We start from the raw sequence: 25,724 nt of genomic DNA, 5'->3' as shown, positions 1-25,724 counted from the left end.
AATTGATTTATGATATCCACTTCAGAGCACTACAATTGAAAGAAATGTAGACACACTAGTACATAATTCTAGGAGAGTGGTTAAAATGATCAATGGATAGCAATCTACATAAACTTGGTTGAGGGAGTAATATTTAGCTTGGAAAAAAAGCTGGAGTATTATCAAGTATTTAAGAATCATCATGGTAAAAAAAAAAAAAAAGTAAGTTTATTTTCCCTGGATCCTGATAAAAGAGATATTTAGGAGATCCATAGAGAGAGGTTTTTGGTGGGGCATCTGGGTGACTCAGTTGGTCAAGTGTTCAACTCTAGATTTCAGCCCAGGTCATGATCTCAGGATCCTGAGATCAAGCTCCATGTCGTCGGGCTCCTTGCTGGGTGTGGAGCCTGCTTAAGATTCTCCCTCTCCCTCTTCCTCTGCCCCTCCCTGCCATGTTCTGTCTCTCTAGAAAAAATGAAAGGAAAGGAGGGGAAACAAGAGGAAAGGAGAAGAAAGAGGAAAAAAGAGAAAAAGGGGGGAAAGGGGAAAGGAAACAAAGAATTTTTGGTGTCTATAGTTTAAGTTACCCAAAGATAAAAGAACCATCATGAAAGACGATGAGTTGAATGACCCCATGAATTGGACCAAAGCAACAGTTTCTTTGTTGGATTTCAAATGTTTTTAGTTTCCTCTAACCTAGACTTAGAATTAGGTGATGGACAAATTTTGACCCTTTTAATTAGCAATAGCCTCCAAAAACCTGCATCACATTCTTTTTTCTTTTTTTTTTTTCAGTTTTACAGAATCACCATTGCTTATTCTAATCACACCAAAGTGTTTAGAGAAGTGAAATCTCATTGCTTTGAGCCAACTTGCAAAGGGCACTTGTGCATTTTACTAAGGGCAGTGGGATGTAATGCTTCAGGTACTGAAATACTAAGCCCATAGGGGTGGTCGTGGGAGGAAAAAAACAGTACTTGCCAAATGATATTGAGCCAGAAAGTGGTGGAGTCCGTATGGCATACACTACTTCCTAATCTGACTTCTACAAACGGGTGAAATAAGATATTGTGGATGGGGTATTTATATCCCCCACACATATCTGGGTCTTTTCTCTCCAGCTATCTTGGGATAACTTCCCCTTGGCTCCCTTTAAACATACCCTGAAATTCATATTTTTGGCTTATTACTTTTCTTGCCAACTCTTCCTATACACCTTTATTTAGTTTTGGGAAAATCTTTTCTCAAGTGACATTTAGTGCTCCACCACCCTGATTTTTCTGGCAATCACAGTCTCTTAGCTCTGAGATACTTGATGAATGAAAAACGTATTTCAGGGGTGCCCATCCAGCATGCATAGACATGCATGTGGTGAATTTTTAAGCTCTGTCCAGCTCCATCCAGCATAGTATTACATGCAAAGAAGACATTTTTGATTTAATAATTGGTGCTTAAACTCCTCATTTGTGCATAAATTTAATATTTTTTATAAATGTTTCACAGGTATAATCTCTTTTGATTGTTACAAGAAGTGCTGAAAAAGAAAAAGTGTCGTAAGGAAACTGAGGAGATCCAACTGTCTTTGGCCAAGGTCACATTGCTGGTTAAAAGTCAGCAGAGCTTTAGAGGTGCTACTACTATCCCATATTCATATTGCCAGACAGGAGGAGAATCGGGCTTTGAACCTCGGACTTCTAATTATAAGTTCACTGCTCTTTTCACTATGCCATGTGACCTTTCCGAGTAAAATGCCACATCTTTCCAGCATGATAATTAGCTTTCAGTGTGACTTTGAGGCAGTGATTCTTCCCAGGGAGAAAGAGAGAGGGGGCGGGGAGAGAGAGAGAGAGAGAGAGATGGTGGGGGGAGAAGAAGAGAAAAATCCCAAATGAAACACTCTGGTTGACCCTAGCAAATGAATTTGATTTATTTTTCTTATGAACCTAATCAGGGTTGGAATTAATCTGAAATGAATATCCACAGTTTTCTCATCTTGAGTTTGCCATATAAAGCTACTTTTAAAAGTACTCAGTGACATTTTAGAGTAAATATGACAAGCAAATGTAAATGTAATTGCACAAGTCATATATGGTGTGAGTCATTTGTAAAGTTCACTACGAATGAGCTATATTGCACAGAATCCATTTGTCACTTAAGAAAATGAGATCATCTGCTTTAACATATGAAAGGAGGAATTTAACAGTGCATTAAACTCAGTCCAAGCCAGAAAATGTCCAAATTGCTACTCCCCAGTGGTTTGGGTTCAAATAATCTAACCACGAGGATATTCCCTATTCACTCTTCTCTTGACACATGCTGGTAGAGAAAAGGAATGGAACATCTGAAGAATAGGTTTTAATATTTTATGTGTTTGAGAGGATATCTGAATAAAAGACAGATGGATATATCTTCTGTTTAGCTTCACTATTTTATATCTGTATCCTGTAAATTTTCATAATATACAAGTTTTAATTTTCTGGGAGATAATATGCAATTAGCCAGTGATTTTCTTTGTGATATGATTGACCAGATCAGAGGGAGAAAGGTTAAAACTTACACTGATCTACAGCAAAGTATTCTTCATTGCTATACAGACAGAGGAACTAAAAGCTGAAAATAGTAAAATTTATTTTCCCAGAAAATAGGCTTTGTGTGCCATTGTTGCTGTCTGTAATTGGTTTTGAATATAACTGTTTCCAAAAAGTAGAACAATGAGGTATGTGCCACATTATAGAAAACTATTTCAAAATGCACATTTTGGATTATCCCTTCTGCTCTGACATGTGTGCTGCAGTTGTAAGTCCCTGGGCTTGCCTAATTTGTTTTAGAGGTGAACATGCAAGATCACAGAATTCTGTTAGAAGGTAGAAAACTATCATATCCAGGACAAAGTGAAATAAGGCAACTAACATGCTTACCCACACCCTGCACTCTTTCCCTGGACTCTAAATTTGGCTGCCTCTTCTCCTCATTGTTTGTCTTTGGCATTGTTGAGACCCCCGTCCCATCCTTTATCAGAGAGAGCTCTCCTATCTCCTCACTGCTAGAAGATATTGGTTGTTTCAATCTCCCATGTTCTTCCTTGACTCTAAGCTTTTTCCTTCCATATTACTCCAGCAGGTAAGGTTGGAGATAAACATGTCTTGGGTGTGTGTGTGTGTGAGTGTGTGTGTATATATATTTAAATTTTTTAGTAGTTATATGTCTACAATACTTCCTATGATAAGATTCCTTCCTTCCTCCTTCCCTGCCTCTGTTGTTTCTATTTTTCTTTATAGCTTTTAGCATATTATATATTTTTATATGTAATGCTTGCCTGAGACTCCTAAAAAGTCAATTTGGAAACTTTTCGAGAAGTCAAAAAAATAAAAAAATAAAAACACCAACTTATTTTAATGAGTAGAATTATAGTTTTGTGGTAAGTGTAGAGGACAATATGGAGCTCTTTAAGTAGACTTAACTCTAGAAGCAGTAGCTGAAGATAGATTTATTTTATTTTATTTTATTTTTAAAGTTTTTACTTAATTATTTGAGAGAGAGAGAGAGACAGCACAAGCCAGGGAAGGGGCAGAGGGAAGGAAGAAACAGATTCCTTGCTGGGCAGGGAGCCTGCAATGGGGATCCAGGCACTCCGAGGATTGTCATCTTACGTATGATGAAGTCCACTGAAACTCACCCTAAAAGCTGAATACATGTAAACAATTTTGTTTTTTTTCCCCGGACAAAACCTCTAAGAACAACTTTCACTGGGGCACCTGGGTGGCTCAGTCTGTTAAGCAACTGCCTTTGGTTCAGGTCATGATCCCAGGGTCCTGGGATCGAGCCCCTCATCTCCTTCTCCCACTGCCTGCTGCTTCCCCTGCTTGTGCTTGCTCTTCCTCTCAAAAAAATAAATAAATAAAATCTAAAAAAAAAGAAAGAAAGAAAAAGAAAGTATCTCATTATGATTCAATTTTGTTTGGTGTCACACTAACTTTGAGGGTCCGTGAACTTTCTAATGCTTATAGTTAATAGCAGTTTACAAGACATGCATTGTCACTCAGGCTGAGTAAATGTGAACACAGATGAGGCCCAGCACAGGGAGGAATGAATTTGTAGATGCCTAGAAGCCCATCTCCTCCTCTAGATCTTCTGGCAACTATGCAAGAGCTAAAATAGTTTTAAAAGCCCCACTACTATTTATATAGTAGTAAGCCCTTTGAATTGATTTGTATGCTCCCAATTTTATTTTCTGGGGCATTTCTGCACAATAACATAGCCTACAGAATAATTCTGTCTGATTATCAGTTATATTTTTAAATTATATTCAAGAACATTTACTGAGCTTCTATTGATTGCATCAGGCTATATTTAGTTCTGTAAAAAAATCAACAACAATTAATTTAGCGCCAATTATGGAAGAGACTGATCAATGCCTTGGAGACAAAGGAGAATCAAAACATTATAGAATACCACCTTCATCTTACAGGATTTTGTAATCTAGCCTGAAAAGTATAAAGAAATCCCTGCAGGAACAAATAACAATGCAAATCAGTGTAGGTGGGTACTAAGTGTGTGGCACAGAGAAGCGCTGCTTAAGTTTTAAGGCAGGAGATTATTTATAGGCAGCCAAAGTGACTTATGGATATGTCAGGATGGCTTTAAAAGGTCCCTAGCAACCATTTTCTTTATTTTCTCTTCTCTTCTCTTCTCTTCTCTTCTCTTCTCTTCTCTTCTCTTCTCTTCTCTTCTCTTCTCTGTCTTCTTCTCTTTCTCTTCTCTTCTCTTCACCTTTCTTTTGCTTTGAGATTTACGTTTTGATTTTTGGATAGTATGTGATTTCNTCTTCTCTGTCTTCTTCTCTTTCTCTTCTCTTCTCTTCACCTTTCTTTTGCTTTGAGATTTACGTTTTGATTTTTGGATAGTATGTGATTTCCATCAGTGTTGGAGTCTAGTATTCTTGCATGTTAATACTCATCTTTGTGTCATTGAGAGGCCCTCCCAGAGGTTGACACATGCACTGGTACCCATGGTTCAGTGAATGGAACCCATGCACAGCGAGAGCCGCCAGACCCTCATTACTCTTCATTTGCTTTCTGCTGTATACTCTGTCAAGCTATCTGGGTTTTGGGGTTTTAGGAAAGAAGGAGGGACCTAATGATAGTTATTTTTAGTTAACTTGTCTGTGGCTCCCTTTATATTGATTTTAACAATTAGATGCCCAAGCCTATAGTAGATGTTACAAATGGGTCATAATATTAAAAATCTGAAAGCTATTTTAATGATAGTAATATAGCCAAAAAAAAATCCATAAGATCGTGCATTTAATATAATAACAGTAATAGACACATTTTGTTGCTGTTGTTGTTTTTTGTCAAAGCCTTTGACACATTGTAACTTGGGTTTATTAATGTCACTTGGAAATTACTGATTGAGTACCTGAATTTTAGCCTTTGAATACACTAGAGAAAAAAAAAAGCCATGGAGCTATAAAGTATTCCCCAGCACCAAATTGGAAGCATTTTTGTTGATTCTCTAAAAAAAAATTCCAACTGTAAAAAAATATGGTTAGGTGAGCAAATTTATCATCCAAACACCATGACCTTTATTACACTTGTGGTTTCACCATGCTCCTCTGCACTTTGAGATATTTTTCCATAGGTACAGATATAGCAGAAAGCCAAAGCCACATTTAAAATCACTGAATGAACATTAAAACCCTTGGGTTCCCTCTCATCTAGATGCTCATTAACCTTTTTGTGATCTCTTAATATATAGTGTGGGCAACAGAAAAATCTCTTGCTTTCATTGCCAAAAAACCTTAACATCGTGTGTGTGCACGTGTGTGTGTGTGTGTGTGTGTACGTGTGTGTATATTCACATATGAAAGAGAGAAAGCGAAAGAAAACAAGAGTATGAGGACTTTGGAAATATAAAATTTAGTATTATTTCCCCAGAGTGAACATAAATGCTGCCAGAGTAATCAAATAAATGAATCCCAAGCATTGTTAGCCTCTATTTTTAAGAGAGACTGGAAAAACATATTTTGTGGGGATCATTTCCTAAGAATTTTCTTATTACTGAAATAAGAAAGAAATACACATCTTGCATTTACCAGTAAGGAAAAAAAAATGCTGGTTACAGAACATTAGGATACATAGCTGGCCATGCATTTTGTAAAAGCAATACATAATAAATATGTAATTAGCAGTTTAAGAATCTCCTAAGTTGATCTATTTCTAAATGCCTTTGGATGTGAAAAGCAAAACAAAAAACTGCAAAAGAAAACTTTAAACATTTCTATTGCATCTTTTATGGATTGGTCTTGTTATTTTGTTTCTAACAAGGAAGTATAAGATTAGAACAGAGCACTGTGCTTTTCAATTTACTTAAACATTTTAAAAACCTTAAATCTAATTTCCTGAAATTTCTTAATTCACTATTCACCTTACAGGATTTTTTTAAAGAATGACTCCCACCTAAAGTTTACCCAAACATTTGGGTTATTTTTGTGTGTGTGTGAAGGTGTTGTCTGGATGAGATTAAATATTAATTTATTGCCTTCCTAATGCTAAATTCATCAAAATGAAAATGGGGTTTTAGTGACTAAAATTTTGCCGTAGTGACTATAAATTTAAGGTAACAGACAACACAGGGTAGGGATCTGTTTTCTTCAGGTGCTTCTTCACGGCATAAGGGATTCTGAACTGTTGAAAATAAAACAGATGCTCTGAACATTATCAGGCGTGTATTTAATTTATGCAGTTTTTCCATTAATAGCATTATCTATTTAACACATCCATTACATAGCCTCAGTGTTAATTTAGGCAGAAAAAAAATGTAGCAACTTCAAAAGGAAATCTTCCATTAAATTAAGGATATTGACTTTAATGGATGTCCCAAATAGACATGAAAATTAACAGGATGAAAAAATACGTTGATTAAAAGTGGTCCCATTATAATTTGTTATGCCACTAGAATGAAAATATTAAGACGGAATTTGCTAAAAAATAGTGCCAATGAAAGCTCTTTGTACTTTAAAATACATGACTTCAAAAAGCTGTCAAATCATAGAATCTTATGTAAAAAAATATGTCTTTCTACAACTCTGAATAAACCTGTGTCTTGCAAAAAAACCCTTGATATTTACAAGATTCACTTTGTTTTGATGAACAAGGAATTGGAAGTGGTGATCAATTCATTTGTTTAATGGCCTCATTTCATGGAAATTTTGTACCATCTCAGAAAATGGGTGAGTTGCTGCTCCTTTCTGTTCCCACTTTCTCCTCTCTCTGTATCCTATAGCTTCACAAATATCTATTATAATGTTTGTAAGATGGCTTGAAATTCTTTTTTAATGAGTCATTCTTTTGGACATCAACATCTTCTTATTTCTCAAGACATTCCTATTAAAGTGCTAATATGTCTGAGTCATCAACTAACAAACAGCTCCATAAAAGTTATAGGTGGCAAGGATTATCCAGTTAGGGTGAAGGAGAAGCAAAGACCCATGCAAATGGGCACAATACAGGGCAGGGAAAAGCTGATTTAACAAGGTGAAAGCGAAGGTGAGTGGGAACCAAAGACAAACTACTTTTTTTTAAATTAATTAATTAATTAATTAATTTATTTACTTGAGCAAGAGGGAGAAAGAGAAAGAGCATATACGCATGTGTGGGGAGGGGCAGCGGGAGAGAGAAAGGAAGAATCGCAAGCGGACTCTGTGCTGAGCGCAGAGCCTGACACAGGGCTAGATCCCATGACCTTGAGGTGACCTGAGCCTAAATCAAGAGTCAGATGCTCAACCACCTGAACCACCCAGGTGCCCCGACAAATTATCCTCCTTTATGATATTGTGTATGTCTAGTTCAGCCATTTAACTTTGTAAATTTTTTTAATCCACTGATTCATCTATTAAAACGTTTAGTGAACACTTAAAATCTGATTGGCTTTGTGTAGGCACTAGACATACAAAGATAAATATGAGAGAGTTCCAATTCAGTCTAATGTAATTAATGAACTATAAATGTAAATTATCACATGGTAATGCATTTTCAATTATTGATTTATAATATGCTTACTGAGGGCCTTCCCTATACAGAGCACTGGCTAAAGATGTCAAACAACATTACTGTCTTTAAGGAGCTATCTAGTGGCAAAGGACCAATTAATTATAAAACCACACAGAGTATGTATAGTGTATCATGTGTTGATAAGTGCACAGAGAAAATGTGCACAGAGGTAATGGTAACTATGCTTATTGAGAAGAGGGGAGGGATGTTTGGATTTGAAGAAGGTTTTGAAGAAGAGTTGGAACATGAGCCTTCTTGAAGGAGGCCTAAGAATTAACCAGGCAGAAAACTCTAGAGAAGGAATTGGATATTCTGGGCAATGAACACACCAGGTACAATGGCTTGGAGATGTTAAATGACATGACGTAGTCAATGAAATTTAAATATTATCTTATGTTTGAATTATTTGTGCTTGTAGAGTAAATATGCATAGAGCTTGATGGTGGAGTCATGTTTTGGTGGGAGGTAAGAATGAAAAAGTAATCTGTTACTGGGTCATGGAACACTTTTATTCCTATATGAAAATGTTTGACCATCAAGCAATAAATAATAAGTGCTAGCAACGTATGGAAGGATGGACAAACAGCATAATCAAATTGATCCTGCAGAAACTTTGTCTTCAGTGGTAGCTTGGCAAATGAATTAGAGGAGGGTCAGCAGAAGTCAGGAAGATCTTTTAGGAAGCTATTTCATGGTCTCGACTCTAGGTAGCTAATGAGGCATGAACTAAGAAAAGGGTATGGTATCAGAAATGTAAGTGGTCAAATAACAACGTGGAAGAAGAATCACATGGGTTGTAAAATGAGGATCCTTCAGAGTCAGGTTCCTGAAAAGGAGCAGACATTTCTTTTCTTTTTTTTTTTTTTTTTACTTATTTTTTTTTTACTTATTTTTTATTATATTATGTTAGTCACCATACAGTACATCCCCGGTTTCCGTTGTAAAGTTCGATGATTCATTAGTTGCGTATAACACCCAGTGCACCATGCAATACGTGCCCTCCTTACTACCCATCACCAGTCTATCCCATTCCCCCACCCCCTCCCCTCTGAAGTCTTCAGTTTGTTTCTCATAGACCATAGTATCTCATGCTTCATTCCCCCTTCTGATTACCCCCCCCTTCTTTATCCCTTTCTTCCCCTACCGATCATCGTAGTTCTTACGTTCCATAGATGAGAGAAATCATATGATAATTGTCTTTCTCTGCTTGACTTATTTCACTTAGCATTATCTCCTCCAGTGCCGTCCATGTTGCAGCAAATGTTGAGAATTCGTTCTTTCTGATAGCTGAGTAATATTCCATTGTATATATGGACCACAGCTTCTTAATCCAGTCATCTGTTGAAGGGCATCTCGGCTCCTTCCATGATTTGGCTATTGTGGACAATGCAGCTATGAACATTGGGGTGCATATGGCCCTTCTCTTTACTACGTCTGTATCTTTGGGGTAAACACCCAGTAGTGCAATGGCTGGGTCATAGGGTAGTTCAATTTTTAACTTTTTAAGGGACCTCCACACTGTTTTCCAGAGTGGCTGTACCAACTTGCATTCCCACCAACAATGTAGGAGGGATCCCCTTTCTCCACATCCTCTCCAACAATTGTTGTTTCTTGCCTTGTCTATCTTTGCCATTCTAACTGGCGTAAGGTGGTATCTCAGTGTGGTTTTGATTTGAATTTCCCTGATGGCTAATGATTTTGAACATTTTTTCATGTGTCTGTTAGCCATTTGTATGTCTTCATTGGAAAAGTGTCTGTTCATATCTTCTGCCCATTTTATGATTTGTTTATTTGTTTCTCGTGTATTGAGTTTGAGAAGTTCTTTGTAGATCTTGGATACCAGTCCTTTATCTGTGGTGTCCTTTGCAAATATATTCTNGGGAGCAGACATTTCTTTCAGAAAATATCCTAATAAATTTTAATTCCACAGAGTCTTCTATTATACGTTTATTACTACACAAAATTAGAATTATCTTCCTCACAGAAAAGGGCATTTGGAGGAGAACCAAGCAAGGGTGACCTTATTTTCACACCAGTCATCATGGAGAGACCTGCGTCTAAATAATCTTTTAGTGGACATAAAGGAAGGGCAAAAGGGTGCAGTTTCACAGCCTTCCTTGGCAAACTGGGGAACAAGACCTATTACCATTTTTATTTTTTTCTTCAAATTGAGCCCTAACTTTTCAATTTTCTAGGTCACTTTTTAAGCTGTCCCTTTCTTTCTTAAAACCAGTGACACAAATACATAACTTATTAAGGTAGAGGTTTTTCCTTTTGCCCAAACCTCTGCAGAAGGATGCAGTCTTATCTGTCAATCCAGATATTTGCCACAGTTCAGATCTTAAGTCATCATCTTTCTACTTTAGTGCGTGACTGTGGCCAGATGACCTCAACTTCTGTGTCTCTCAGCCATCGCAAGTAGGAAAGACACAGCTGAATCAGTGTGGAAAGCATGGTCCTCCATGAAGCACCCATGTTGCTTAGTAACCAGGAAGTATTGAGAATTTAAGGAGCCGAGGCTCCAGAAGTTTAGTCTAAGCTCTTTCTAATAAAGTGCTGCTCCCAAAGATAAAACATTTAACTAGTCAGTCTCTTTTATTATTTGATTTTTGTTGAATGCTGTAAATATTTTTTTATATAAAACATATGCAAGGCAAGCACAGATGGAACAAAGCTCTCTGTGCTTTGAAAGAAAAAGAAATTAGGAAAGAAAAGAACTTGACAGAAGTCCTTGTTTACAAGTGAGCTCTGTATAATCATGCTCTGTGTAACTAAGCACTTTTTTCCTTTCATTAAAGTTATTAGTGATTATAAGCAATTGGTATATTTGAATTCCATTTGTATTTGTTAATGATACTGGCTTAGAAAGTCTAGCAGACACTCTGATTCAGTAAGTTTCATGTAATGACATATAATCTATTGTCTTCCTTAAATCAGTGAATGCTTGTCATTAACAATATAGTGTGCTAATTGCCTTCCTTTTACTTTGTCTTTTCACCATAATTTTATCTTTCTGTTCAACATATTGTCAGTAACTTAGTCATATTTACTGAGCCTCTTTTATGTGCTACCATTCTTTTTTTTTAACTTTTTTTTTTTTTCCGAGAGAGAGAGGTTGGGAAGGGGCAGCATGGAGCCTGATGTGGGGCTCAATTTCATAACCCTGAGATCCTGACCTGAACCAAAATCAAGAGTTGGACGCTTAACTCACTGAGCCACCCAGGCACCCCAATGTGCTACCATTCTTAATAAATTATGGGTCTATTTAACCAGGTCTCTGGTGTCCTGTTTTGCAAAGTCTAGGTAGGGAGATGGACATTAAATCAACTAATCATACGAATATATATAATCACACCTTCTAATAGTTGGTTTGAGTGAAAAATGCTAGAAGCTGTGAAGAATTTATAACAAAAAAATCTAAAGCAGACAATGGGGAAAATGAAGTATCAGGCAAGAGCCCCAGAAGAAATAAAATTTGAGCTGCCATATGGAAAACAAGTAGAAAGTAAGAAGAGGGAGGAGAGAAAGAAACAGTTGGAAGTGAAGGAATTGGTGTATACAAAAGTTCAATGGTTCTCATTTGGAGGGCTGGTTAAAACATACATTTCTGAGCCCCACCCTAAATCTTATGTTTCAGCAGGCCTGAGTCAGGGTCCATGAATTTGCACATATTGCATTTGCAGCAAGTTTTCAGGTGACACAGCTCTTGCTGGGCTGGAGAACATACTTTTAAAACCACGGGCTTAGAGAACTGAAGAAAGGTCATTATGGTGAGTTCACAGTTAACTATGGAACAAGTGATTGAGGAGACAGAAATGTAGAGAGAAGTCAGATAAATTAAGCCTTTAAAAGATTTTTTCATAGTTATAAGAGCAATTGGAATGACTTTAGTGTTTTTTAAGCCAGGAACTGATGTGAAGACATCTGTCTTTAAAAAAAAAAACAAAAACACCCGGGGTATATGGTGTGCAGAATGAGCTGAGGGGAAGTAAGAAGAATGCGTGGTGGAAGAGCCTGTTAGGAGATGATTCCAGGAGGATATTCAAAGGAAAGCAATGGCAGGATGATAGGAATGGTAGTGCAAAGTTTGAGAGAGATACAGGGATAACCAGTAGAGAAGAAAAAGTCAGTAAGACTTGGTAATAATTTCAGTGTAAGAGTATTGGAGAGGGAAGAGTTAAGAATGACTCCAAGAATTCTATTTCCTGGTTCCTAGATTGCAGTGTGCAGTACTATCCAGGGAAGAAGATTCTTGAGAGAAGGACAGATTGAAAGTGGAGGTGATGAAAAGGAAATTATAATGTGGTTTTAGGAAATTGAAGGGGTTTTTTTGTTTTGTTTTGTTTTGGGGGTTTTCTTTTGTTTTTTGGGGGGCAGTTTGTTTTGTTTTTTTTCGTTTTTTAGTGGAAATGTCAAATGCTCATTTGGATATACTTGGATTTAGATTTGGAGCTGAGATGAGAAGTAGGTGCCAAGAATAAAAATTTGAAAGTCAGTGACCTATTGATGGAATTTGGAGTTTTGTAAATGGATCAAGTCATCAAAGATTTCAGTATAGGATGAGATTACAAAAAGGCTTAGCACTAGTTTAAGGAAACAAAACTAGACAGCAAGGAATATGAGCTGATAAAGGAAACTGAGAATAATAGAGATGTAGGTGGAAAAAATAATACAGTGCTATGAGAAGTCTAATCATTTTCAAATGGACATTTAGCATTATATTCCCATTTTTGAAGATGTTTAAGATCCTTTAAAACAGGAGCTACTAGGGCAAACTGGAATATATAGAGTGGATCTTCTAGACCACTATATTTTCTACTATATTTTCACTTATTTTCAATTGCTTCATTTTCTACTTTCTGGGAGATTTCTTCAATAATCATTGAAACAAAAATATTGAAATACTGATACTTGGTAGGGGAAAGGGTCCCCCCATAAAAGTCATGCCTTGCTATCTTCTAATAAGCTTATTAGAAGATTTATATGGGGATATTTGATTCCTATGGCTTTACTGGACAGAGATCAGGAAGATAGCAAGGCATGACTTTTATGCGGGGACCCTTTCCCCTATCAAGTATCAGTATTTCAATATTTTTGTTTTTTTCCTCTAGATAATATAATTTATTCAGTCATCTTCCAGTGTCTGGTCTATTTTCAGGGAGCAGATTGGGAGAAAAGGAGAAGTCTCTTAGTTTAGCCCACATCAGCTTGCACTCACCCCAGGGTTCAACCTGATGCCTTGCCTCTGCACCCCAGTGGGCCTCCCCTCTTCCACACCCAGAGCCTCCCAGCTCTGTCCACCTGCAGTGTTGTCCCTCTGCTTCCTACAGTCAGAAAGACTAAGCCTTTCAAACTATTTTATCACGTCTCTCACCATCCACTATCATTCCTATGGATCCTTTCAGGAGATTAGTGGGACAAATAGACCCTTTTCCTATCAGAGTTTTTTCTGTAGACCCTTGGAATATAAATTCCTTCATTCTGCTAAATCATTTACAACTCTTTTATCTTCTTTGTTTTCCAGAAATGAGTGGAAATATTATTTTGGTCCGGATGTCCACTTAACATTTTGACATGTAAAATTTACTCCACTTGAAATTTATTTTGCAATATAATTAGGTAAAAGCCTTCATTTTTTTTTCTGCTAAAATAATCAGTTGTTCTAGTGCAATATAAATAATTATCCATTATTTTCTCAGCAATTAATGATCCTACTATTTTTATAGACTAAGGACTTTATACACTTCCTTGGGTTTGAAAATCTTTTTCTCAAGGTTTCATATGTATTAAATCAAATGAAATTATATGTAAAACTCTGTAGCACGTTACTTTGAACATGCTACTAATACAATAGGTATTACTGTACTGTTTCCTTCTCAAATACAATAATTAGAGTAGTTATAATACAACTTTATAAATATGCTGAACAAGTAGAAAGTAGAAGAAAGCTTTGCATTTTATATCATTGTTCCATTTTTTTCTCTCTTGTATTGAGCAGAAACTCTCCTTTGTCCTTTTCTTAGAATATTATGATGACATGACTCCCTTTTAATTTTAAGGCTTTCTCAACTTATAAAAGCCATTCACTGTGACTTCTTTTGGTGAATGGCTCATTATATTTTCCAAGACCCTGTTGTTTTACCATCTCTGAAAACAAATAAAAATGACACTTCTAAACACTCCACTAAAACAAATTAGATTTATTCTGAAGAGCTCAGTGAACAGCATTTTGAATGAGATCCATAATGGGCTTTTTAATTAAATGAATATAGTCATTTCATAGAGGCAATTCTCATTAGTAGAGCAGTATTGAGATGACCGTTTCATTCTAATTGTGCTGTGTGTTTATATAAGGGGCCTCATTTTAGGGTTGGTTTGAATAGATTTATATCTAATCATGTCATGGCACCTAGTGCACATTTGAAAGGTAAATATTGCTGCTTTTCCAAAAACAAATAATAATTAAACAATAGAATAAAATAAATAAAAATATTTTTCCCAGTAATTTGCTTTTCTTTTATTTGAATTGGGTGGAAGAGAAATTCGATTTCACATATCATCTTCTATTCATTACTTGGCTTTTCTTTTATTTTTTTACCTTCAGTAATAGACTGAATATTTCTGTCTCCTAAAAGTTCATTATATTGAAACCCTAACCCCCCAGTGTTGTTGTATCATAAGGGTGGGGCCCAGATCTGATAGGATTAGTGTCCTTAAAAGAAGAGACAACAGAGAGCTCTCTTGCTCTCCTCCACATTCATGAACCCAAGTAAGGCCATGGAGGCCAGATATAATAGAGAATGTTGTAAACTACAAGCCAGGAAGAGTCTTCACCAAAAACTAACCATACTGTACCCTGATCTCAAACTTCCAGCCTCCAGAACTGTGAGAAAATGATTTTCTGTTGTATAAGCCAGTCTGTGGCATTTTTATGGCAGCTTGAGCTGACTAATGCACTTTCTTATGTACAGTTCTGAAATGCTAATATTCTGAGTTACTGTGAGAGTAGATGTGTAAATGTTGGTTGCAGCTCCAAAGATAAATATTAAAGAAGCATGAGCTTAACATATCTTTCCACAAGTTTGAACCTTTATTACCTGAAGTGTCTTCATTGTATAGATACCATTAGGACAAGATACCAAGAAGTATTGGAGCATTTTGCAAGTGGAGCATGGGATTCCAGGTCTAATTATCTAGATATAAAAATATATATGCAAGTGACTTTCTTCTATGGATTACAGTGTGAAAATTTGGGGTGAAGAGCAACTTTCTGGGGTTGGGAAGGAACCTAAATACACTACCTCAGCTAGGTCACTAACGATGACATCATCAGTGATAAGTCATCTCCATAGTATGTACTCTCAGCATGATTTGATATTCCTGCCTAAAAACCATAATCGTAGTTTAACTATGAGAAAACTATCAGACAAACACAAATTTAAATCTAGCCTATAAAATACCTGACCAGTCATCAAAAACAAGAAAGTCTGAGGAACTGTCACAGTTTATAGAATCTAAGGAGAGAAGAAAAATAAATGATACGGTATTCTAGATGGAATCCTGGAATAGGTGAAAGGATAATAGATAAAGACTAAAGAAGTGTAAATAAAGTGTGAAATTTAATGAATAATAATGTATCAGTGATGTTCATTAGTTAAGACAAATGTACCATACTAATGTAAGATGTTAACAATAGGGGAACTGGGTGAGGGGTATATGAGAACTCTGCCCAATACTGTAACTTCTCAGTAAATCTGAAAGTACTTGGAAATCAAGTTTATTGTATATGCAAGGGATGCTATATTTTTATTTGTTTCTAGTCAACAAGTTTAGTCAACAAGACCCATAGACCAGGATAGAGAGCACCCTTTCTCCAAAGGTCAGTAGTAGTCCTAATACGGAGGAATCCTACAGACTCTTATCCTCATTGCATCCTAGTTCCTGTTCCCAGGTACCATTTGGATTAGTCAGGAGAGGAGTTTTTTTAAATGGCTTAGAATAATCCAGTTTTATTTCATTCTCACATTTCATTTCCAGCTTAGGACGCTAAGGGGATCTGCTCACTCAGGGACCAAGGTTAATGGGAGCTTCATCTAACAGCATGAACTTAAACAAATTTCCAAGTTCACCAGAACAAGAAAAGATATCCTGGATAATTTCACACAGGAATCCCACTGCATTTGTCTAGAAATGATGCGTGTTACTTTTCCTCATCGCCCACTGACTAGAATTTGTCATATGACAATTGCCAGCTGCAAGAAGACTAGAAAATGTAGGGGAAAAAATAGAATATTTGTTAAGCAGTAAATTTACCATTGATTCATATTTACTCATTTTTTAACTATTCCTTGGCTTACATTTATCTTTTTTTTATTACTATTCCCAAAATATTTGAGAACATTGTTTCTATAACTACTTAATTGTTGATACTCAAAATACTCTCAATCCCTTCTCTAGAGGAACTGTGAAACCCAATATAGATTTCAATTTTCCACCATCTCTTATCAACTAAGCACAATATTCATGCTTCCTCCAATATGTGCCTGCCTAAAACTTATCATTGGAAATAATAATAAGAAATATGAAATGACTATATGTGTGAATATAGGAAATTATTAATTTAAAGATATTGCCTAGTGATGGGGAAAAATGCAAGTTACTCTATGGTTCATCTCCTGAAATCATTACTTTAAGATTGACTCCAATTCCAGTGTCATCAATTAGTATAAGGTCCCCAACTGCATTTTGATCAAGCTTGGTGAGGCTTTATTTTCATAAGGAAATTGCCCTCTTGCCTTCTAAATTGGATAATTACAATTCTAAAAAACCACTCAGAAATGTAAATGCCCAATCGCCTATGAAAATGTTATGTTTTGACATGCACTTATTGCATCTGTGCCTATGAGTATAGTTGAATTAGCTTCTGCTTCTTAGTACAATCTCAGTTTATATTTACCTTTCCTCATAACATCAAAAATGAAACAAATGATGACAAATTAGAATCTCTTTCATGATGTGGTAGTTAATAGCTGTTAGAAAAAAATATTGGCAAATTTTGATGAGAAGTGGTTTGCTATGTAAATACTGCTGCCCATTTGTGGAGTGTTGTGTTATGAATCACAACTAATCATTAAAACTCACTTTCATAGGATATATTCTGATCCCTGATATACAGATCACGCATAATTCTATTACAGAAAACAACCATTCGACTAATCAAACACACACACAAACATACATATATGATTTCTTAGAAGATCCGATCTCTTTATCTTTATTATTTATTTATTTTATTTATTTATTTATTTATGTACTTAAATTATCTCTACACCCAATGTGGGGCTTGAACTCAAGACCCCGAGATCAAGAATCACATGCTCTACCTACTGAGCCAGCCAGATGCCCCAGTTTTAGTCTCTTCAATTATAGGTCAAGCGGTAAGAAAAATCTAACATAGGAAAACTAGACTTTCATATACACTTAACTTTGTTCGTGTTTTCAATCTCTTCAGCCTCTTGTTCGGGAAATTTCAGATGAGCATATTCTTTGCCTCTGCAATCTTCTGTGACCCACAAATTTGTAAAGCTGAATATTGTGAAAATTCCAGAAATATTACTTCTCTGTTAAAAATGTAACAGAGACTTTTATAATCTTTTCATACAGAATTCTCTTCTAACATTAAAAGGCACCCTATGATCTATTAGGCTGATTTTTCAAATCACATCTTAAACCTCCTGACACTGAACTTTTGCTTGTTTCACCAAATAGAATGCTCTCTCCTTTCCTTTCTGTGTTTCACTTTACATTCACAGTAATTAACTGTAGAGTTATGAGTCTATTTTGACCTACAAGGCTCTTAATGTGGGCTGTTCTATTGAACCTCTGTTCTTCAAACATATAGGTGTTATACATGGAAAGGATGAAAAGTAAGCTGATTATAGCAACATTGAATAAATTATTTCCTCTTGGTCTTGCAAATGTAGTGCCCTCTGTATTGAATCACATTTATAATTTTAACCTACTTTTCTCCATTCCTGTGTCTTCACGTAGACTGCTCTTACTCATCCTTCATACATAACTTCAGGGATCACTTTCTTCAGAAACGGTGCTCTCACTTTTTTTATTTATTTATTTATTTTAGATTTACTTATTTATTTGAGAGAGAGAGAGAGCTAGTGAGCACAAGCAGGAGGGGCGAGGGAAAGGCAGAGAGAATATTAAGCAGACTCTGCACTGGTGCTCTCACTTTTTAATTCTGATCTGGTCTCTTATCTCTTGACCTCCATTCTCCCCATACCTCCTGTCAAGGACCAATTAACTGCTTGTTCATTTGTCTATATCCTTCTTAGGTTTCCCTTACAAGATGGAATGATTTTATTTTGATTATTATTGCTTCATCAGTGTGGTATATAATCCTTGAAACATACATAGCCCTCAAGAAATTGCTATTGAATGAATGTCACCTAACCAGTTGATGTAAGTGCCAGGATTCACGTCTAAGCTTACTTGACTTGTAAACCATATCCTTGACTCTTGGCATATTTTGTCATTACTATTAGTACTTTAGAGGATACTAAGTTATTTTTTAAAGTTTTTGTTTGTTTTTAAAATTTATAATTAGTGCCAAGTATCTCTGTGCTAATTTCTATTCAGTCATGTACAAATTTAGTTACAGTCATTTTATTATGTATTTTGATGTCTTCTAGTAAAATCCATCTTCCCTGTTCTTCCAGGTCTCCTTCTTCAACTTCCTAGTGTTCCACATTTTTATTGTTTTTTGTTTTTTTTAATTTCTGCACCATATCTTCTTGCAAATACTGCACATATTATTTTTCTAGGTAGACCTAATCAGAGTTTGATATTTCAGTGAAAGTTCCTCTGAGCTTTTTATTTGAGTTGTGAAATTTATGTATTAAAAAGTGAGGGTGGTGATACATGCAACCATCCACTTGCCTTATATTAAGTTTTTGATAAAATTCCTTAATACAATATAAACAATGATTTAATAGTAATACCAGATGTTTATGATTTACTGTCTCAATGCCCTGTGTTTTTCTTACTTGGTTATTTTTGGTCTCCCTTTTTTGTTGTTGTTGTTACTAACTTCCTATTTTGAAATAATTATGGCTTCCCAGGAAGCTGCAAAGACCATACAGAGAGTTTTCAGGTATAATTCACCCAGTTTCTCCCATAAGTTACATCTTACATGGCTATACTACAATATCAAACCAAGAAACTGTTAACACAATAAAAAGTGAATATAGTTGTATGACATTTTATCACAAGTGTGTGTTCATAAAACCACTACCTCAATACACAGCATACAGAATTACTTTATCACCATCAAGATTCCCATTCTGCTACCCCTTTATGGCCATACCCAAATCCCCTTACCACTTAATGCTCTGTTCATTAAACCCTGGCAAACATTAGTCAGTTCTCCCTCTCTATAACTTTGTTTGAGAATGTTATATAAATGGGTTTATACAGTGTGTGACCCTTAGAGGCTGGCTTTTTTTTCTCCCCACTCACGAAAGTGCCCTTGAGAATGATCCAAGTTGCTGCATATATTGATAGTTTGTTCCTTTTTATTGATTAATAGTATTCCATGATTTGTAGATACTACATTTTGTTTTTCCATAGACATGTTAAGTAACATTTTTGTTGCTTTCAATTTGGGGCTGTTACAAAGAAAGTTGCTATAAAAAATTATGTACAGGTTTTTGTGTGGATATAAGTTTTATTTCTCTGGGATAAATGCCCAGAAGTGCAATTGATCTGTTGTATGGTAATGTATAGCTTATTTTTTTAAGAAACTGCCTAGCTATTTTTGTAGCAACTCTTCCATTTTACATTTGTACCAGCAGTGTTTGAGGGATTGAGTTGGTTATTTTTTTTAAGATTTTTTAAATTTATTTATATTAGAGAGAGAGAGCACAAGCAGGGAAAGGGCAGAGGGAGAGGGAAAGTGAGAATCCCAAACAGACTCCCCACTGAGTGCAGACTCTCCCCAGGCCGAGGAGGCTCTTTCTCAAGACCCTGAAATCACAACCTTATCAAGAGTTGGGCTCTTAACTGAGCCACCCAGGCACCCGGGACTGAATTTCTTCATAGTCTCACCAGCATTTGGTGTTGTCACTATTTTTATTTTTAGCTCTTCCAGTTGGTATGTAGTGATGTCTCATTGTGGTCTTAATTAGCATTTCCCTAATGGCTATCGATATGAAACATCTTCTTTTTGCTTATATGCCACCCATGTATCTTCTTCAGGGAAAGAAGTTCATCTTTTTTTTTTTTTTTTGGACCTTTTTTGGTGTCGTGTTGAAACACTCTTCAAGTCTGAAGTCTGAAAGATTTTCTCCTATGTTTTCAAGAATTGTTATAGTTGTATGTTTTTATTTAAATCAATTGTCTGTTTTGAATTAAGTTTTGTGTAAATTGTGAGGTTTAGGTCGAGATTCATCTTTCTGCCTATGGGTATCATATAGCTCCAGCACAGTTTGTTGAAAAGGCTCTTCTTCCTCCCTTGAATTGCTTTTTTCCCTTTGTCAAAAAATCAGTTGACTATACTTTTGTGTGTTTCTGGATTCTCTTTTTTAAATTTTTAAATTTTTTTTTAATTTTAATGTCTTTTTTATTATATTATGTTAGTCACCCTACAGTACATCCCCAGTTTCCAATGTAAAGTTCGATGATTCATTAGTTCTGTGATTCTCTATCCTATTCTTTTTGCCTTTGCCAAAACCATAGTCCTGATACTGTAGCTTATAATAAGTCTTCAAATCATGTGGACTGGTAATTCCTACCAGTTTATTATATTTTTCAGAAATGTTATGGATATTTTACTTCTTTTGCCTTTCCATATAAGCTTTAGAATAATCTTGTATATACCTACAAAATACCTTGCTGAATTTCATAGGAATTGTGTTGTATATGTATGACAGTTTGCAGAAAATTAATATCTTTCCTATGTTGAGTCTTCTAAATCATGACCATGTTATATGTTTCCATGTATTTAGATCTTCTTTGATTTCATCAGCATTTTATAATTTACAAGTATCAGTGTTGTACATATTTTATTAGATGTCTATATAGATACTACCCTTTTTTGAGGGTTTGGAACTTCTATTATATTTTTAATTTTGATCTTGATGTGTTCATTGCTAGTATATAAAAATGCAATTGACTTTTTTAATGTTTATGTTGTACTATGTGACATTTCTGAACTCACATATAAATTATAGAACTGTTTTGTAGATTTTTGGGATTTTCTACATAGACAATAAGGTCATCTGCAAATAGAAATTATTTCTTATGTTCCAATCTGAGTGCCTTTATTTCCTTTACTTCACTGTATTCTTTTGGCTACAACTTCCAATTCCATGTTGGATAGCAGTGGTGAGACTGGATAAACTTGTCTTATTCCTAAACTTGGAGAAAAAGTATTCAGTCTTTTACCACTAGCTGTAGATTACTTGTAATTTTCTTTTTTTTTAAGCAAGTTAGAGAAGTCTCTCAATTCCTAGTTTTCTAAGAATTATTATCATGAATGGGTGTTGAAATTTGCCAAATGCTTTTTCTGCATCAGTTGATAAGATCATGTAATTTTTCATGTAATTTTTCTTTCTTACTCTCTTAATATGGAAGGTTATATTTCTTGGATTTGGAATATTGATCTATTCTTACATCACTAGAATAAACTCATTTAGTTATGATGTACTAGTTTCTTATGTTTTTCTGAATTCTATTCACTAATGTTTTGTTCAGAATTTTTTTGTCTATATATATAAGGAATATTAATCTGTTGTTTCTTCCCTCCCTCATTCCTTTACTCCTTCCTTCCTTCCTTCCTTCCTTCCTTTTCTCTCTCTCTTCCTTTCTCTCTTTCTACCATTTTTGTCATCTGGATTTGTATTAGGGTAATTATAAGCTGCATCAAATGAGCTGGAAAGTTTTTCCTTCCCTATTTTTTATATGAGCTTGTTTAAAATTAGTTCTTGGATATTTTGGTTTTTGTTTTTTGTTAGTTCTAAAATGTTTAGTATACTTTTCCAATGAAACTAATTGAGCCTGGAGATTTCTTTTTTAGAATTTTATTAAATAAACAATTTAATTTCTTAAGAGTTATGGAGCTGTTTGCATTATTTATCTTTTTTCATGTTGGCTGAGTAGTACTAATTTATGCTTTCAAGAATTGGTCCATTTCATCTATGTTGTCAAATTAATTTGTGTAGTTATTTGTATTGTTCCCTTATTATCCCTTTGATACCAGTAGAGGCTATAGAGATATTTCTTATTTCATTCATGACGTTGATGTCTTCCCTCTTTTTTTCTAATCTGTTACACCAGAGATTTGTCATTTTTACTGATCCTTTCCAAAAACAGATTTTTTTATACAGATTTTCTTCATTGTTTCTCTGTTTTCTCACTTCATTAATTTCTGCTAGTTTTGTTTCTTTATTATTTCATTCCTTCTGCATGCTTTGGGCTTATTTTTGTTCTTCTTTTTCTAGTTTCTTGATGTGAAAGCTTAGATTATTGATTTGAGATTTTCCTTTTTTGCTAATGTAGGCCGCTAGTGATAGGCATTTCCCTTTATCACTACTTTAACTGCATCCCACAGGTATTGATATGTTAATTTCATCTTCATTCTGTTAAATTTATTCTTTTTCTATTTACTTTAATATTTCCTCTTTGATTTCTGGATCACTTAGAAATAAAATTTAGTTTCCAAGCATTTGGAGGTTGTCCTGTTACTGCTCTAATATTGATTTTCTATTTTGATGCTATTGCGGTCAGAGAATACACTACATATGATTTAAATTCTTTTTAATATTTTAAGTTTGTTTTATGGTTAAGATATGGTCTATTTTGGTAAATGTTCTGTGGACATAATATGTAATCTACTGTTATTAGGTGGTATATCCAATAAATGTGCATTAGATACTATTGGTTAATAACAATGTTGAGATCTTTTATATTTTTGCTAATTTTATGTCTAGTTGTCTATCACTGCTTGAGAGATGGGTGTGGGAAAGTAAACTGTAATTGTGGATTGGCCTGTTCTTTCAGTCTACCAGTTTCACTTCATATATTTTACAGCTTTGCTGTTTGATGTATACACGTTTAGTATTGTTGTCTTATTGGTGGATTTGCCCTTTTATCACTATGTAATGACCCACTCTGTTCCTGGTAATTTTCTTTGCTGGGAAATCTACCTTGTCTGATATGTTAATACAGCCACTCCTGCTTTACTTTGGTTATTTGCATATTCTTTGTAAATACTTTGACTTTCAGCCTCCAAATGTCATTATACATGTATTCCCCCCTTTTTGAAAGTGTGCGTTTGCCACTTCACTTTTATGAAAGATCTGTATTAGTACCTGTCTCCATTAACCTGAAGAAATCCTAAGAGGATTTTCACTTTTATGAAAAAAGGCAAAAATAGCGTTCAGTGTTTCTTTTGCAGTGAGCTGTTAAGAGAGGTAGTGCCAACCAGTAGCAGCGAGAGTTGCGCCACCAAGCTCCTTCCTTTCCCTAGGAACTATGCTCAGCATCTCAGCATCAAGCCTCCCTAGCTTTGAACTGTCTATGAGCATCTGTTTTTTATCTTGATTTATTTTGTGTAACCATTACCAAGATGTGTCCTCAGGAATAAAAAAAAAAAAAGGGCTAAGAGAGGTTATTTTGGGGGGTCTGGGAAGGCTAGAAAAAATTTTCCATATAAATTAATGATAATTGCTTCTTCACTTTATACCATGTCACGGCTTATAAAAGGTTTCCTAAGAATACTCTACTTACAGTGAGGGAATCCTGTATTTTAGTGAGGTTCTTGTAAATAGCATACTGTTGCATTGTATTTTTAAATATACTCTCTCAATCCTCATTTTTTAATTGTTGTAATTAGATTATTTACATATAATGCAATCACTGATATGTTAAGGGCTTATAACTGTCATTTTATTTTTTGTTTTCCATTTGTTCTCTTTGTTTTTCATTTCTGTGTTTTCTTTTTCTTCTCTTCCTGTAGGTTACTTGAATATTGTTTAGAATTCCACTTTATCTGTGATGTCTATAAGTGTATCTCTTTGTTTAGAATTTTTAAGTATTTGCTTTAGGTTTTATATTCTGTCTACATAACTTATAACAGTCTACTAGTGTCAACATTTGACTAGTTTGAGTAAAATATACAAAATTTTTCTACCCTTACATTATTCTACCTTACCTCAATTTTAATTATCTTAAATATTTCCTGTATATTCACTGAGAGCTAAAGTAGACAGTTTTATAATTTTTGCTTCAAACATCAAGTATAATTTAGAAAACTTAATAGGCGAAGGGAAGTCTATTGTATTTACCCATAATTTTGCTTTCTGTTGTTTTTTTCTTCCTTTTTTGGTGTTTCAAAATTTGTTCCTTTATCATTTCTTTTCTGCTTAGATAATTTCCTTAAGCCATTCTTTTAGGGTAAATCATCTGGCAACAATTATCATTCGTTTTTTGTTTCTCTTTTGTTTATTTTGTTTTATTTTCCATCATCTGAGACAGTCTTGAATTCCTATTTATTCCTGAAGTCTCTTATTCTTGGGTGTATGTTCTGGAATGAAGTTCTTTTATTTCAGCACTTTAAAACATGTTACTTCTGGGATGCCTGGGTGGCTCAGTTGGTTAAGCGTCTGCCTTTGGCTCAGGTCATGATCCCAGGGGTCCTGGGATTGAGTCCCCAATTGAGATCCTTGCTCAGCGGGGAGGCTGCTTCTCTCTCTGCCTGCTGCTCCCCCTGCTTGTGCTCTCTCTCTCTCTCTGACAAAAAAACAAAACAAAACAAACAACAACAACAACAACAACAAAACCAAACATGCTACTTCCTTTGGCCTCCATGAATTCTTATCAGGAATTCACTATCATTAGAAAATTTTCCCTTATAGGTAAGGTGTTGTTTCTCTCTGTTTGCTTTCAAAATTTTTCTTTTCCTTTAATTTTCAAAAGTTTACTGTCATGTCGGGGCATGAATTTCTTTGGGTCTATCTTGTTTGGGATTTGCTCAGTTTCTTAAATTCTTAAATGTATGTCTAATTTGGGGAAGTTATCAACTTCTATTTCTTTGAATTCTTTTCCCAACTCTGCCCTTTTCTCCTTATCCTGGAACTCTGATAACATGTTTGTTAGATCTTTTGTAATAGTCCCACAGATCCCCAAGTCCCTATTTTTGCATTATTTTCCAAATTATATTCTTTCTGTTCAAATTGTATAATTTCAATTGTTCTCCCTTCAGGGTTCTTATTTATATTTTCTATTTCTTTGCTAAGGATTTCTGTTTTAAAAAATATATCATGGGGCGCCTGTGTGGCACAGCGGTTAAGTGTCTGTCTTCAGCTCAGGGAGTGATCCCGGTGTTATGGGATCGAGCCCCATATCAGGCTCCTCCGCTATGAGCCTGCTTCTTCCTCTCCCACTCCCCCTGCTTGTGTTCCCTCTCTTGCTGGCTGTCTCTATCTCTGTCTAAATAAAGTCTTTAAAAATAAATACATAAATAAATAAATAATAAAAATATATCAAATATGTTCATAATTGCTCATAGAAGCATTTTTATGATGAATGATTTAAAATTCTTCTCAGATATTTCTACATTTGTATCACTAAGTGTTGGCATCTGTTGGTTACCTTTTCTCATTTAAGTTGAGATCTTCCTGG

At 35.1% G+C, this 25,724-nt stretch overlaps 1 protein-coding gene across 3 annotated transcripts in view; it reads left to right on the top strand.

Annotated features, from left to right (window-relative positions):
- The window catches only part of LRRTM4 (leucine rich repeat transmembrane neuronal 4), a 748,825-nt gene that overhangs the window by 231,014 nt on the left and 492,087 nt on the right, over window positions 1-25,724 (top strand). The window lies entirely within an intron of this gene.

The sequence above is a fragment of the Ailuropoda melanoleuca genome, chromosome 4 (assembly GCF_002007445.2).
Source record: "Ailuropoda melanoleuca isolate Jingjing chromosome 4, ASM200744v2, whole genome shotgun sequence".
Lineage (NCBI taxonomy): Eukaryota > Metazoa > Chordata > Mammalia > Carnivora > Ursidae > Ailuropoda > Ailuropoda melanoleuca.
The sequence above is the reverse complement of the archived record's forward strand: the minus strand, read 5'-3'. Positions and strand labels throughout refer to the sequence as shown.